Raw genomic sequence first — 15,149 nt, 5'->3', positions numbered from 1 at the left:
GCTTTCCTTTCACCTTCCTCTGCTTTCCTCTCACCTTCCTCTGCTTTCCTCTCACCTTCCTCTGCTTTCCTCTCTCCTTCCTCTGCTTTCCTCTCACCTTCCTCTGCTTTCCTCTCTCCTTCCTCTGCTTTCCTCTCACCTTCCTCTGCTTTCCTCTCTCCTTCCTCTGCTTTCCTCTCACCTTCCTCTGCTTTCCTCTCTCCTTCCTCTGCTTTCCTCTCACCTTCCTCTGCTTTCTTCTCTCCTTCCTCTGCTTTCCTCTCACCTTCCTCTGCTTTCCTCTCTCCTTCCTCTGCTTTCCTCTCACCTTCCTCTGCTTTCCTTTCACCTTCCTCTGCTTTCCTCTCTCCTTCCTCTGCTTTCCTTTCACCTTCCTCTGCTTTCCTCTCTCCTTCCTCTGCTTTCCTCTCACCTTCCTCTGCTTTCCTCTCTCCTTCCTCTGCTTTCCTCTCACCTTCCTCTGCTTTCCTCTCACCTTCCTCTGCTTTCCTCTCTCCTTCCTCTGCTTTCCTCTCACCTTCCTCTGCTTTCCTCTCTCCTTCCTCTGCTTTCCTCTCACCTTCCTCTGCTTTCCTCTCTCCTTCCTCTGCTTTCCTCTCACCTTCCTCTGCTTTCCTCTCTCCTTCCTCTGCTTTCCTCTCACCTTCCTCTGCTTTCCTCTCTCCTTCCTCTGCTTTCCTCTCACCTTCCTCTGCTTTCCTCTCTCCTTCCTCTGCTTTCCTCTCACCTTCCTCTGCTTTCCTCTCTCCTTCCTCTGCTTTCCTCTCTCCTTCCTCTGCTTTCCTCTCACCTTCCTCTCGTTTCCTCTCTCCTTCCTCTGCTTTCCTCTCTCCTTCCTCTGCTTTCCTCTCACCTTCCTCTGCTTTCCTCTCCGCTCTTCCTCTGCTTTCCTCTCACCTTCCTCTGCTTTCCTCTCTCCTACCTCTGCTTTCCTCTCTCCTTCCTCTGCCTTCCTCTCTCCTTCCTCTGCCTTCCTCTCTCCTTCCTCTGCTTTCCTCTCTCCTTCCTCTGCTTTCCTCTCTCCTTCCTCTGCTTTCCTCTCTCCTTCCTCTGCTTTCCTCTCACCTTCCTCTGCTTTCCTCTCACCTTCCTCTGCTTTCCTCTCTCCTTCCTCTGCTTTCCTCTCTCCTTCCTCTGCTTTCCTCTGACCGTCCTCTGCTTTCCTCTCTCCTACCTCTGCTTTCCTCTCTCCTTCCTCTGCTTTCCTCTCACCTTCCTCTGCTTTCCTCTCTCCTTCCTCTGCTTTCCTCTCACCGTCCTCTGCTTTCCTCTCTCCTTCCTCTGCTTTCCTCTCGCCTTCCTCTGCTTTCCTCTCACCTTCCTCTGCTTTCCTCTCTCCTTCCTCTGCTTTCCTCTCTCCTTCCTCTGCTTTCCTCTCTCCTTCCTCTGCTTTCCTCTCTCCTTCCTCTGCTTTCCTCTCTCCTTCCTCTCCTTCCTCTGCTTTCCTCTCACCTTCCTCTGCTTTCCTCTCTCCTTCCTCTGCTTTCCTCTCTCCTTCCTCTGCTTTCCTCTCTCCTTCCTCTGCTTTCCTCTCACCTTCCTCTGCTTTCCTCTCTCCTTCCTCTGCTTTCCTCTCTCCTTCCTCTGCTCTCCTCTCTCCTTCCTCTGCTTTCCTCTCACCTTCCTCTGCTTTCCTCTCTCCTTCCTCTGCTCTCCTCTCTCCTTCCTCTGCTTTCCTCTCACCTTCCTCTGCTTTCCTCTCTCCTTCCTCTGCTTTCCTCTCTCCTTCCTCTGCTTTCCTCTCACCTTCCTCTGCTTTCCTCTCACCTTCCTCTGCTTTCCTCTCTCCTTCCTCTGCTTTCCTCTCCGCTCTTCCTCTGCTTTCCTCTCACCTTCCTCTGCTTTCCTTTCACCTTCCTCTGCTTTCCTCTCTCCTTCCTCTGCTTTCCTCTCTCCTTCCTCTGCTTTCCTCTCACCTTCCTCTGCTTTCCTCTCACCTTCCTCTGCTTTCCTCTCTCCTTCCTCTGCTTTCCTTTCCTCTCACCTTCCTCTGCTTTTCTCTCTCCTTCCTCTGCTTTCCTTTCCTCTCTCCTTCCTCTGCTTTCCTCTCACCTTCCTCTGCTTTCCTCTCTCCTTCCTCTGCTTTCCTCTCTCCTTCCTCTGCCTTCCTCTCTCCTTCCTCTGCTTTCCTCTCACCTTCCTCTGCTTTCCTCTCTCCTTCCTCTGCTTTCCTCTCACCTTCCTCTGCTTTCCTCTCACCTTCCTCTGCTTTCCTCTCTCCTTCCTCTGCTTTCCTCTCTCCTTCCTCTGCTTTCCTCTCACCTTCCTCTGCTTTCCTCTCCGCTCTTCCTCTGCTTTCCTCTCTCCTTCCTCTGCTTTCCTCTCTCCTTCCTCTGCTTTCCTCTCACCTTCCTCTGCTTTCCTCTCCGCTCTTCCTCTGCTTTCCTCTCTCCTCCTGTGATTCTGGTGAAATGATGAATGTATGGATTTGGCTTTGTGCTTTAGGCTCACACTTACCACAAAGGCCTGGCTTGCTCTACCTTCTGTCTTCAGAATATATTTGTTGTGATAGCCGCATCTTTTCTATCTTTTGCATTTAGAGAGAGAAAATTCGGCTCCCTCAAATTTCAATTTTAGAAAACCCCAGAAAGAAGCGGCGTCTTCCCCGGAGTGTGACGCCAGTTCCGTGTTTATCTGCTGCAAAAATAAATGCAAATGAACATGAGCCCCCCAGAGTAAGGCTGCTGCAGATTGGAAATCAGCCCCAGGTCACTCAGAGCGCTCAGATAGGCCCAGCATAATGTGAATAATGAAATGATACATTAAGTGGCAGCGAATCCCCCCGCCTGCGCTGCATCTATACTCACCAGAGATACTGGCATTGCTGGGCATCGCAGCTGGCCAATGCTGACATCACTGATAATGCAGCCTATCCATACACTAGAGACCAGTGACATCACTGAGAATGCAGCCTATTCATTCACTAGAGGCCAGTGACATCACTGAGAATGCAGCCTATCCATTCACTAGAGACCAGTGACATCACTGAGAATGCAGCCTATCCATTCACAAGAGACCAGTGACATCACTGAGAATGCAGCCTATCCATACACTAGAGACCAGTGACATCACTGAGAGTGCAGCCTATCCATTCACTAGAGACCAGTGACATCACTGAGAGTGCAGCCTATCCATTCACTAGAGACCAGTGACATCACTGAGAATGCAGCCTATCCATTCACTAGAGACCAGTGACATCACTGAGAATGCAGCCTATCCATTCACTAGAGACCAGTGACATCACTGAGAATGCAGCCTATCCATACACTAGAGACCAGTGACATCACTGAGAATGCAGCCTATCCATTCACTAGAGACCAGTGACATCACTGAGAATGCAGCCTATTCATTCACTAGAGACCAGTGACATCACTGAGAATGCAGCCTATCCATTCACCAGACCAGTGACATCATCATTAGAGTGGTGACATCACTGAGTACGCCGCCTATTTAGTTATTAGAGGCCAGCGATATGAGTGATATAATAAGACAGTAGCTGGGCATTAGTGAAATGCCTTCCTCTGTAATATTCATTGTCTGTTGCGCTGTCAGTGGAGTGGGCGCCCTGATTAATAATTTACTGGCACTCTGCTTATAATAATGTAACATGTGATGACTCTGTCAGCCTGGAGCTCTCGCGAAATGTCATTATTTTACCTGGATTCAGTTAAACATCCACTCGTTAAATTATCCCTGTCACTCAGCGTTTATTAGTCGTCGTGCGCGCGCTATACTGCACGCTCCCGCGTTATTTATCCCCCCGCTATTCAGCAATTGTGGGAGAGAAATGATTTCCAACCAACCCACTGAACTGACATTCCAGCCAACAAAGAGGGATGTGCGAAGTGTAAGTGCGGCATAATGATAGGCAGCTTTGTGTCTCCGGCAGGAATGGGCCTATCTGCATTACAAGAAGTTATTAGAGGAGCAGGTCATCTACAGTATGAGTTCTCTTATGTACAGGAGCCTCAGACAGAGGTGTGCCTATATCCCTATGTCTAGGAAGGAGCAGGTCATCTACAATATGAGTTCTCTTACGTACAGGAGCCTCAGACAGAGGTGTGCCTATATCTCTGTGTCTAGGAAGGAGCAGGTCATCTACAATATGAGTTCTCTTATGTACAGGAGCCTCAGACAGAGGTGTGCCTATATCTCTGTGTCTAGGAAGGAGCAGGTCATCTACAATATGAGTTCTCTTATGTACAGGAGCCTCAGACAGAGATGTGCCTATATCTCTGTGTCTAGGAAGGAGCCGGTCATCTACAGTATGAGTTCTCTTATGTACAGGAGCCTCAGACATAAGTGTGCCTATATCCCTGTGTCTAGGAAGGAGCAGGTCATCTACAGTATGAGTTCTCTTATGTACAGGAGCCTCAGACAGAGGTGTGCCTATATCCCTGTGTCTAGGACTGAGCAGGTCATCTACAATATGAGTTCTCTTATGTACAGGAGCCTCAGACAGAGGTGTGCCGATATCCCTGTGTCTTGGAAGGAGAAGGTCATCTACAATATGAGTTCTCTTATGTACAGGAGCCTCAGACAGAGGTGTGCCTATATCTCTGTGTCTAGGAAGGAGCAGGTCATCTACAATATGAGTTCTCTTATGTACAGGAGCCTCAGACAGAGGTGTGCCTATATCTCTGTGTCTAGGAAGGAGCAGGTCATCTACAATATGAGTTCTCTTATGTACAGGAGCCTCAGACATAAGTGTGCCTATATCTCTGTGTCTAGGAAGGAGCAGGTCATCTACAGTATGAGTTCTCTTATGTACAGGAGCCTCAGACATAAGTGTGCCTATATCCCTGTGTCTAGGAAGGAGCAGGTCATCTACAATATGAGTTCTCTTATGTACAGGAGCCTCAGACAGAGGTGTGCCTATATCCCTGTGTCTAGGAAGGAGCAGGTCATCTACAATATGAGTTCTCTTATGTGCAGGAGCCTCAGACAGAGGTGTGCCTATATCCCTGTGTCTAGGAAGGAGCAGGTCATCTACAGTATGAGTTCTCTTATGTACAGGAGCCCTCAGACAGAGGTGTGCCTGTGTCTCTGTGTCTAGGAAGGAGCAGGTCATCTACAATATGAGTTATCTTATGTACAGGAGCCCTCAGACAGAGGTGTGCCTGTATCTCTGTGTCTAGGAAGGAGCAGGTCATCTACAATATGAGCTCTCTTATGTACAGAAGCCTCAGACAGAGGTGTGCCTATATCTCTGTGTCTAGGAAGGAGCAGGTCATCTACAGTATGAGTTCTCGTATGTACAGGAGCCTCAGACAGAGGTGTGCCTATATCCCTGTGTCTAGGAAGGAGCAGGTCATCTACAATATGAGTTCTCTTATGTACAGGAGCCTCAGACAGAGGTGTGCATATATCTCTGTGTCTAGGAAGGAGCAGGTCATCTACAATATGAGTTCTCTTATGTACAGGAGCCTCAGACAGAGGTGTGCCTATATCCCTGTGTCTAGGAAGGAGCAGGTCATCTACAATATGAGTTCTCTTATGTACAGGAGCCTCGGACAGAGGTGTGCCGATATCCCTGTGTCTAGGAAGGAGCAGGTCATCTACAGTATGAGTTCTCTTATGTACAGGAGCCCTCAGACAGAGGTGTGCCTGTATCTCTGTGTCTAGGAAGGAGCAGGTCATCTACAATATGAGTTCTCTTGTGTACAGGAGCGTCAGACAGAGGTGTGCCTATATCTCTGTGTCTAGGAAGGAGCAGGTCATCTACAGTATGAGTTCTCTTATGTACAGGAGCCTCAGACATACGTGTGCCTATATCCCTGTGTCTAGGAAGGAGCAGGTCATCTACAGTATGAGTTCTCTTATGTACAGGAGCCTCAGACAGAGGTGTGCCTATATCCCTGTGTCTAGGAAGGAGCAGGTCATCTACAGTATGAGTTCTCTTATGTACAGGAGCCTCAGACAGAGGTGTGCCTATATCCCTGTGTCTAGGAAGGAGCAGGTCATCTACAGTATGAGTTCTCTTATGTACAGGAGCCTCAGACAGAGGTGTGCCTATATCCCTGTGTCTAGGAAGGAGCAGGTCATCTACAATATGAGTTCTCTTATGTACAGGAGCCTCAGACAGAGGTGTGCCTATATCTATGTGTCTAGGAAGGAGCAGGTCATCTACAATATGAGTTCTCTTATGTACAGGAGCCTCAGACATAAGTGTGCCTATATCCTTGTGTCTAGGAAGGAGCAGGTCATCTACAATATGAGTTCTCTTATGTACAGGAGCCTCAGACAGAGGTGTGCCTATATCCCTGTGTCTAGGAAGGAGCAGGTCATCTACAATATGAGTTCTCTTATGTACAGGAGCCTCAGACATAGGTGTGCCTATATCGCTGTGTCTAGGAAGGAGCAGGTCATCTACAATATGAGTTCTCTTATGTACAGGAGCCTCAGACAGAGGTGTGCATATATCTCTGTGTCTAGGAAGGAGCAGGTCATCTACAATATGAGTTCTCTTATGTACAGGAGCCTCAGACAGAGGTGTGCCTATATCGCTGTGTCTAGGAAGGAGCAGGTCATCTACAGTATGAGTTCTCTTATGTACAGGAGTCTCAGACAGAGGTGTGCCTATATCTCTGTGTCTAGGAAGGAGCAGGTCATCTACAATATGAGTTCTCTTATGTACAGGAGCCTCAGACAGAGGTGTGCCTGTATCTCTGTGTCTAGGAAGGAGCAGGTCATCTACAATATGAGTTATCTTATGTACAGGAGCCTCAGACAGAGGTGTGCCTATATCCCTGTGTCTAGGAAGGAGCAGGTCATCTACAATATGAGTTCTCTTATGTACAGGAGCCTCAGACAGAGGTGTGCATATATCTCTGTGTCTAGGAAGGAGCAGGTCATCTACAGTATGAGTTCTCTTATGTACAGGAGCCTCAGACAGAGGTGTGCCTATATCCCTGTGTCTAGGAAGGAGCAGGTCATCTATAATATGAGTTCTCTTATGTACAGGAGCCTCAGACATAGGTGTGCCTATATCTCTGTGTCTAGGAAGGAGCAGGTCATCTACAGTATGAGTTATCTTATGTACAGGAGCCTCAGACAGAGGTGTGCCTATATCTCTGTGTCTAGGAAGGAGCAGGTCATCTACAATATGAGTTCTCTTATGTACAGGAGCCTCAGACAGAGGTGTGCCTATATCTCTGTGTCTAGGAAGGAGCAGGTCATCTATAATATGAGTTCTCTTATGTACAGGAGCCTCAGACAGAGATGTGCCTATATCCCTGTGTCTAGGAAGGAGCAGGTCATCTACAATACAAGTTCTCTTAGGTAGAGGAGCCTCAGACATAAGTGTGCCTATATCTCTGTGTCTAGGAAGGAGCAGGTCATCTACAATATGAGTTCTCTTATGCACAGGAGCCTCAGACAGAGGTGTGCCTATATCCCTGTGTCTAGGAAGGAGCAGGTCATCTATAATATGAGTTCTCTTATGTACAGGAGCCTCAGACAGAGATGTGCCTATATCCCTGTGTCTAGGAAGGAGCAGATCATCTACAATACAAGTTCTCTTAGGTAGAGGAGCCTCAGACATAAGTGTGCCTATATCTCTGTGTCTAGGAAGGAGCAGGTCATCTACAATATGAGTTCTCTTATGCACAGGAGCCTCAGACAGAGGTGTGCCTATATCCCTGTGTCTAGGAAGGAGCAGGTCATCTACAATATGAGTTCTCTTATGTACAGGAGCCTCAGACAGAGGTGTGCCTATATCCTTGTGTCTAGGAAGGAGCAGGTCATCTACAATATGAGTTCTCTTATGCACAGGAGCCTCAGACAGAGGTGTGCCTATATCCCTGTGTCTAGGAAGGAGCAGGTCATCTACAATATGAGTTCTCTTATGTACAGGAGCCTCAGACATAAGTGTGCCTATATCCCTGTGTCTAGGAAGGAGCAGGTCATCTACAATATGAGTTCTCTTATGTACAGGATCCACAGACAGAGGTGTGCCTATATCTCTGTGTCTAGGAAGGAGCAGGTCATCTACAGTATGAGTTCTCTTATGTATAGGAGCCTCAGACAGAGGTGTGCCTATATCTCTGTGTCTAGGAAGGAGCAGGTCATCTACAATATGAGCTCTCTTATGTACAGGAGCCTCAGACAGAGGTGTGCCGATATCCCTGTGTCTAGGAAGGAGCAGGTCATCTACAGTATGAGTTCTCTTATGTATAGGAGCCTCAGACAGAGGTGTGCCTATATCTCTGTGTCTAGGAAGGAGCAGGTCATCTACAGTATGAGTTCTCTTATGTACAGGAGCCTCAGACAGAGGTGTGCCTATATCTCTGTGTCTAGGAAGGAGCAGGTCATCTACAGTATGAGTTCTCTTATGTACAGGAGCCTCAGACATAAGTGTGCCTAAATCCCTGTGTCTAGGAAGGAGCAGGTCATCTACAATATGAGTTCTCTTATGTACAGGAGCCTCAGACAGAGGTGTGCCTATATCCCTGTGTCTAGGAAGGAGCAGGTCATCTACAGTATGAGTTCTCTTATGTACAGGAGCCTCAGACAGAGGTGTGCCTATATCCCTGTGTCTAGGAAGGAGCAGGTCATCTACAATATAAGTTCTCTTATGTTCAGTAGCCTCAGACAGAGGTGTGCCTATATCTCTGTGTCTAGGAAGGAGCAGGTCATCTACAGTATGAGTTCTCTTATGTACAGGAGCCTCAGACAGAGGTGTGCCTATATCCTTGTGTCTAGGAAGGAGCAGGTCATCTACAGTATGAGTTCTCTTATGTACAGGAGCCTCAGACAGAGGTGTGCCTATATCCCTGTGTCTAGGAAGGAGCAGGTCATCTACAGTATGAGTTCTCTTATGTACAGGAGCCTCAGACATAAGTGTGCCTATATCCCTGTGTCTAGGAAGGAGCAGGTCATCTACAGTATGAGTTCTCTTATGTACAGGAGCCTCAGACAGAGGTGTGCCTATATCTCTGTGTCTAGGAAGGAGCAGGTCATCTACAATATGAGTTCTCTTATGTACAGGAGCCTCAGACATAAGTGTGCCTATATCCCTGTGTCTAGGAAGGAGCAGGTCATCTACAATATGAGTTCTCTTATGTACAGGAGCCTCAGACAGAGGTGTGCCCATATCTCTGTGTCTAGGAAGGAGCAGGTCATCTACAATATGAGTTCTCTTATGTACAGGAGCCTCAGACAGAGGTGTGCCTATATCTCTGTGTCTAGGAAGGAGCAGGTCATCTACAGTATGAGTTCTCTTATGTACAGGAGCCTCAGACAGAGGTGTGCCGATATCCCTGTGTCTGGGAAGGAGCAGGTCATCTACAGTATGAGTTCTCTTATGTACAGGAGCCTCAGACAGAGGTGTGCCTATATCTCTGTGTCTAGGAAGGAGCAGGTCATCTACAGTATGAGTTCTCTTATGTACAGGAGCCTCAGACAGAGGTGTGCCTATATCCCTCTGTCTAGGAAGGAGCAGGTCATCTATAATATGAGTTCTCTTATGTACAGGAGCCTCAGACAGAGGTGTGCCTATATCTCTGTGTCTAGGAAGGAGCAGGTCATCTATAATATGAGTTATCTTATGTACAGGAGCCTCAGACAGAGGTGTGCCTATATCCCTGTGTCTAGGAAGGAGCAGGTCATCTATAATATGAGTTCTCTTATGTACAGGAGCCTCAGACAGAGGTGTGCCTATATCTCTGTGTCTAGGAAGGAGCAGGTCATCTACAATATGAGTTCTCTTATGTACAGGAGCCTCAGACATAGGTGTGCCTATATCTCTGTGTCTAGGAAGTCTGTAGCCTGACTTTCATGTGCGCTGTGGGCTCAGCCATCTTGTTGTCAGGCCTTTGTTGGGCAGTGCATTCTGGGAGCTAAATGTCCCAGCATGCACTGCATGGCAAAGAAATGGCTGATAAAACAGTGCGGTGGCTGCCAACATTCCACTCACAGAATAGGAAGAGCCAGTTGTCTTTTCCAGGCGTATTTGTTATTTTATTATTATTATTATTTTACTTCCATATAGTTGAACATTTTAGTAACTGCCCATAGTGTGAAATGACAGCTGTATTCACCAGTAGAAGCTGAGGCGCTGATATTGGTGAATCAGCAGTTGCTCCTTCTATAGCCTGATGAAGCAGGCACAGACCTGTGATGCGCGTTGCAAAGTTGGAGCTGTGATTTTCACCTGGTTTTGCCTGGTTTAAGTATGACGGTTTCGCCTGGTTTTAGTACAGTGATTTTGCCTGGTTTTAGTACAGTGATTTCACCTGGTTTTAGTACGGGGACTTTGCCTGGTTTTAGTGCGCCGGTTTTGCCTGTTTTTAGTACGACTTTTTCGCCTGGTTTTAGTACAGTAATTTTGCCTGTTTTTAGTACGGTGATTTCGCCTGGTTTCAGTATGACAGTTTCGCCTGTTTTTAGTACAGTGATTTTGCCTGGTTTTAGTACAGTGATTTCACCTGGTTTTAGTACGGGGACTTTGCCTGGTTTTAGTGCGCCGGTTTTGCCTGTTTTTAGTACGACTTTTTCGCCTGGTTTTAGTACAGTAATTTTGCCTGTTTTTAGTACGGTGATTTCGCCTGGTTTCAGTATGACAGTTTCGCCTGTTTTTAGTACAGTGATTTTGCCTGGTTTTAGTACAGTGATTTCACCTGGTTTTAGTACGGTAATTTTGCCTGGTTTTAGTATGCGGGCGTGCACTCAGAGGTCTCTTCTGCGGAGGGGTGAGCTCCTCTCTGTTGACACATATTGTGGTTACTCTCATGTGTCTTCAGAGGTGAATTCCTCTGTAAAATGGCCGCCCTTTGGCTCTCTTATGTGTGTAACGCGCAGCGTCATTTTCTAGGTCTAGAGGGAGTCGTTTGGCCCAAACAAACCTTTCTAATTTGCATCAAATATTAAAGCGCGTATTTATGCTATTAAGCCATTCAGTGCCTGCTCTTGCGTCCATTCTGGATTTCAGCTGAACTCAGACTAGTTTTTTTTCTTTCTTTTTTTAAATCCGTTTTGTTGAGAGTGGGGAAGGATTTTTGCTACTGCCAGGCTTGTTTTGCTGTTTGTGTCTCCTTTAGAGCAATTTACTTTACTTCCCGTTTCAGGTCTCACAAAAGAGAAGTGAGTAAATTTGTGAAGAGGAAATACACATAGTGATAAAAAAGCAATAAAAACCTCTATCATGTTTTCTTTTCTGCATTACTTAAATTAGGCTTTTCTTGGTGGAGATTCCACAATCACTTCCCATTCTTGAAGCACCAAATAAGTCCACAAATAACTAGAAGCGAAACGCTCTGCGTGTGAGAAAGCTATGCAGCTACAATAATTAGATACACCCCAACAAGGCTTCATTTCAAGTCAGTGTGTAAATATGCAAGTACTGTAAAGCCGGAAGTGTGCAGTATCCCTATAGCCGGAAGTGTGCAGTATCCCTATAGCCGGAAGTGTGCTGTATCCCTACAGCTGGAAGTGTGCAGTATCCCTATAGCCGGAAGTGTGCAGTATCCCTATAGCTGGAAGTTTGCAGTATCCCTACAGCTGGAAGAGTGCAGTGTCCCTATAGCCGGAAGTGTGCAGTATCTCTATAGCCGGAAGTGTGCAGTATCCCTATAGCCGGAAGTGTGCAGTATCCCTATAGCCGGAAGTATGCAGTATCCCTATAGCCGGAAGTGTGCAGTATCCCTATAGCAGGAAGTGTGCAGTATTTCTATAGCCGGAAGTGTACAGTATCCCTACAGCCGGAAGTGTGCAGTATCCCTATAACCGGAAGTGTGCAGTATCCCTATAGCCGGAAGTGTGCAGTATCCCTATAGCCGGAAGTGTGCAGTATCCCTATTGCCGGAAGTGTGCAGTGTCCCTATAGCCGGAAGTGTGCAGTTTCCCTATGGCCGGAAGTGTGCAGTATCCCTATAGCAGGAAGTGTGCAGTATCCCTATAGCCGGAAGTGTGCAGTATCCCTATAGCCGGAAGTGTGCAGTGTCCCTATAACTGGAAGTGTGCAGTGTCCCTATAGCCGGAAGTGTGCAGTATCCCTATAGCCGGAAGTGTGCAGTATCCCTATAGCCGGAAGTGTGCAGTATTCCTATAGCCGGAAGTGTGCAGTGTCCCTATAGCCGGAAATGTGCAGTGTCCCTATAGCCGGAAGTGTGCAGTATCCCTATAGCCGGAAGTGTGCAGTATCCCTATAGCCGGAAGTGTGCAGTGTCCCTATAACTGGAAGTGTGCAGTGTCCCTATAGCCGGAAGTGTGCAGTTTCCCTATGGCCGGAAGTGTGCAGTATCCCTATAGCAGGAAGTGTGCAGTATCCCTATAGCCGGAAGTGTGCAGTATCCCTATAGCCGGAAGTGTGCAGTGTCCCTATAACTGGAAGTGTGCAGTGTCCCTATAGCCGGAAGAGTGCAGTATCCCTATAGCCGGAAGTGTGCAGTATCCCTATAGCCGGAAGTGTGCAGTATTCCTATAGCCGGAAGTGTGCAGTGTCCCTATAGCCGGAAATGTGCAGTGTCCCTATAGCCGGAAGTGTGCAGTATCCCTATAGCCGGAAGTGTGCAGTATCCCTATAGCCGGAAGTGTGCAGTGTCCCTATAACTGGAAGTGTGCAGTGTCCCTATAGCCGGAAGTGTGCAGTATCCCTATAGATGGAAGTGTGCAGTATCCCTATAGCCGGAAGTGTGCAGTGTCCCTATAACTGGAAGTGTGCAGTGTCCCTATAGCCGGAAGTGTGCAGTATCCCTATAGCCGGAAGTGTGCAGTATCCCCATAGCCGGAAGTGTGCAGTATTCCTATAGCCGGAAGTGTGCAGTGTCCCTATAGCCGGAAATGTGCAGTGTCCCTATAGCCGGAAGTGTGCAGTATCCCTATAGCTGGAAGTGTGCAGTAAATCTACAGCCAGAAGTGTGCAGTATCCCTATAGCAGGAAGTGTGCAGTGTCCCTATAGCCAGAAGTGTGCAGTATCCCTACAGCCGGAAGTGTGCAGTGTCCGTATAGCCGGAAGTGTGCAGTGTCCGTATAGCCGGAAGTGTGCAGTATCCCTATAGCCGGAAGTGTGCAGTGTCCCTATAACTGGAAGTGTGCAGTGTCCCTATAGCCGGAAGTGTGCAGTATCCCTATAGCCGGAAGTGTGCAGTATCCCTATAGCCGGAAGTGTGCAGTATTCCTATAGCCGGAAGTGTACAGTGTCCCTATAGCCGGAAATGTGCAGTGTCCCTATAGCCGGAAGTGTGCAGTATCCCTATAGCTGGAAGTGTGCAGTAAATCTACAGCCAGAAGTGTGCAGTATCCCTACAGCCGGAAGTGTGCATTGTCCGTATAGCCGGAAGTGTGCAGTATCCCTATAGCTGGAAGTGTGCAGTAACTCTACAGCCGGAAGTGTGCAGTATCCCTACAGCTGGAAGTGTGCAGTATCCCTATAGCCGGAAGTGTGCAGTATCCCTATAGCCGGAAGTGTGCAGTATCCCTATAGCCGGAAGTGTGCAGTATCCCTATAGCCGGAAGTGTGCAGTATCCCTACAGCCGGTAGTGTGCAGTATCCCTACAGCCGGTAGTGTGCAGTATCCCTACAGCTGGAAGTGTGCAGTATCCCTACAGCCGGAAGTGTGCCGTATCCCTATAGCTGGAAGTGTGCAGTATCCCTATAGCCGGAAGTGTGCAGTGTCCCTATAGCTGGAAGTGTGCAGTATCCCTATAGCTGGAAGTGTGCAGCATCCCTACAGCCAGAAGTGTGCAGTGTCCCTATAGCCGGAAGTGTGCAGTATCCTTACAGCCGGAAGTGTGCAGTGTCCGTATAGCCGGAAGTGTGCAGTATCCCTATAGCTGGAAGTGTGCAGTAACTCTACAGCCGGAAGTGTGCAGTATCCCTACAGCTGGAAGTGTGCAGTATCCCTATAGCCGGAAGTGTGCAGTATCCCTATAGCCGGAAGTGTGCAGTATCCCTATAGCCGGAAGTGTGCAGTATCCCTACAGCCGGTAGTGTGCAGTATCCCTACAGCCGGTAGTGTGCAGTATCCCTACAGCTGGAAGTGTGCAGCATCCCTACAGCTGGAAGTGTGCAGTATCCCTACAGCCGGAAGTGTGCCGTATCCCTATAGCTGGAAGTGTGCAGTATCCCTATAGCCGGAAGTGTGCAGTGTCCCTATAGCTGGAAGTGTGCAGTATCCCTATAGCTGGAAGTGTGCAGCATCCCTACAGCCAGAAGTGTGCAGTGTCCCTATAGCCGGAAGTGTGCAGTATCCTTACAGCCGGAAGTGTGCAGTATCCCTATAGCCAGAAGTGTGTAGTACCCTTACAGCCGGAAGTGTGCAGTATCCCTACAGCTGGAAGTGTGCAGCATCACTACAGCCGGAAGTGTGCAGTATCCCTATAGCCGGAAGTGTGCAGTATCCCTATAGCCGGAAGTGTGCAGTGTCCCTATAGCTGGAAGTGTCCAGTATCCCTATAGCCAGAAGTGTGCAGTATCCCTATAGCCGGATGTGTGCAGTATCCCTACAGCTGGAAGTGTGCAGCATCCCTACAGCTGGAAGTGTGCAGTATCCCTATAGCTGGAAGTGTGCAGTGTCCCTATAGCCGGAAGTGTGCAGTATCTCTATAGCCAGAAGTGTGCAGTATCCCTATAGCCAGAAGTGTGCAGTATCCCTATAGCCGGAAGTGTGCAGTATCCCTTTAGCCGGAAGTGTGCAGTATTTCTATAGCCGGAAGTGTGCAGTATCCCTATAGCCGGAAGTGTACAGTATCCCTACAGTCGGAAGTGTGCAGTATCCCTATAGCTGGAAGTGTGCAGTATCCCTTTAGCCGGAAGTGTACAGTATCCCTACAGCCGGAAGTGTGCAGTATCCCTACAGCCGGAAGTGTGCAGTATCCCTACAGCCAGAAGTGTGCAGTATCCCTATAGCCAGAAGTGTGCAGTATCCCTATAGCCGGAAGTGTGCAGTATCCCTATAGCCGGAAGTGTGCAGTATCCCTTTAGCCGGAAGTGTGCAGTATTTCTATAGCCGGAAGTGTGCAGTATCCCTATAGCTGGAAGTGTGCAGTATCCCTACAGCCGGAAGTGTGCAGTGTCCCTATAGCCGGAAGTGTGCAGTATCTCTATAGCCGGAAGTGTGCAGTATCCCTATAGCCGGAAGTGTACAGTATCCCTACAGCCGGAAGTGTGCAGTATCCCTACAGCCGGAAGTGTGCAGTGTCCCTATAG

The 15,149-nt window shown here is 48.2% G+C and overlaps 1 protein-coding gene across 3 annotated transcripts in view; it reads left to right on the top strand.

Moving 5' to 3' along the window:
• The window catches only part of BCL11B (BCL11 transcription factor B), a 206,300-nt gene that overhangs the window by 122,741 nt on the left and 68,410 nt on the right, over positions 1 to 15,149 (top strand). The window lies entirely within an intron of this gene.

Source organism: Hyperolius riggenbachi, chromosome 9 (genome assembly GCF_040937935.1).
Source record: "Hyperolius riggenbachi isolate aHypRig1 chromosome 9, aHypRig1.pri, whole genome shotgun sequence".
Lineage (NCBI taxonomy): Eukaryota > Metazoa > Chordata > Amphibia > Anura > Hyperoliidae > Hyperolius > Hyperolius riggenbachi.
The sequence above is the reverse complement of the archived record's forward strand: the minus strand, read 5'-3'. Positions and strand labels throughout refer to the sequence as shown.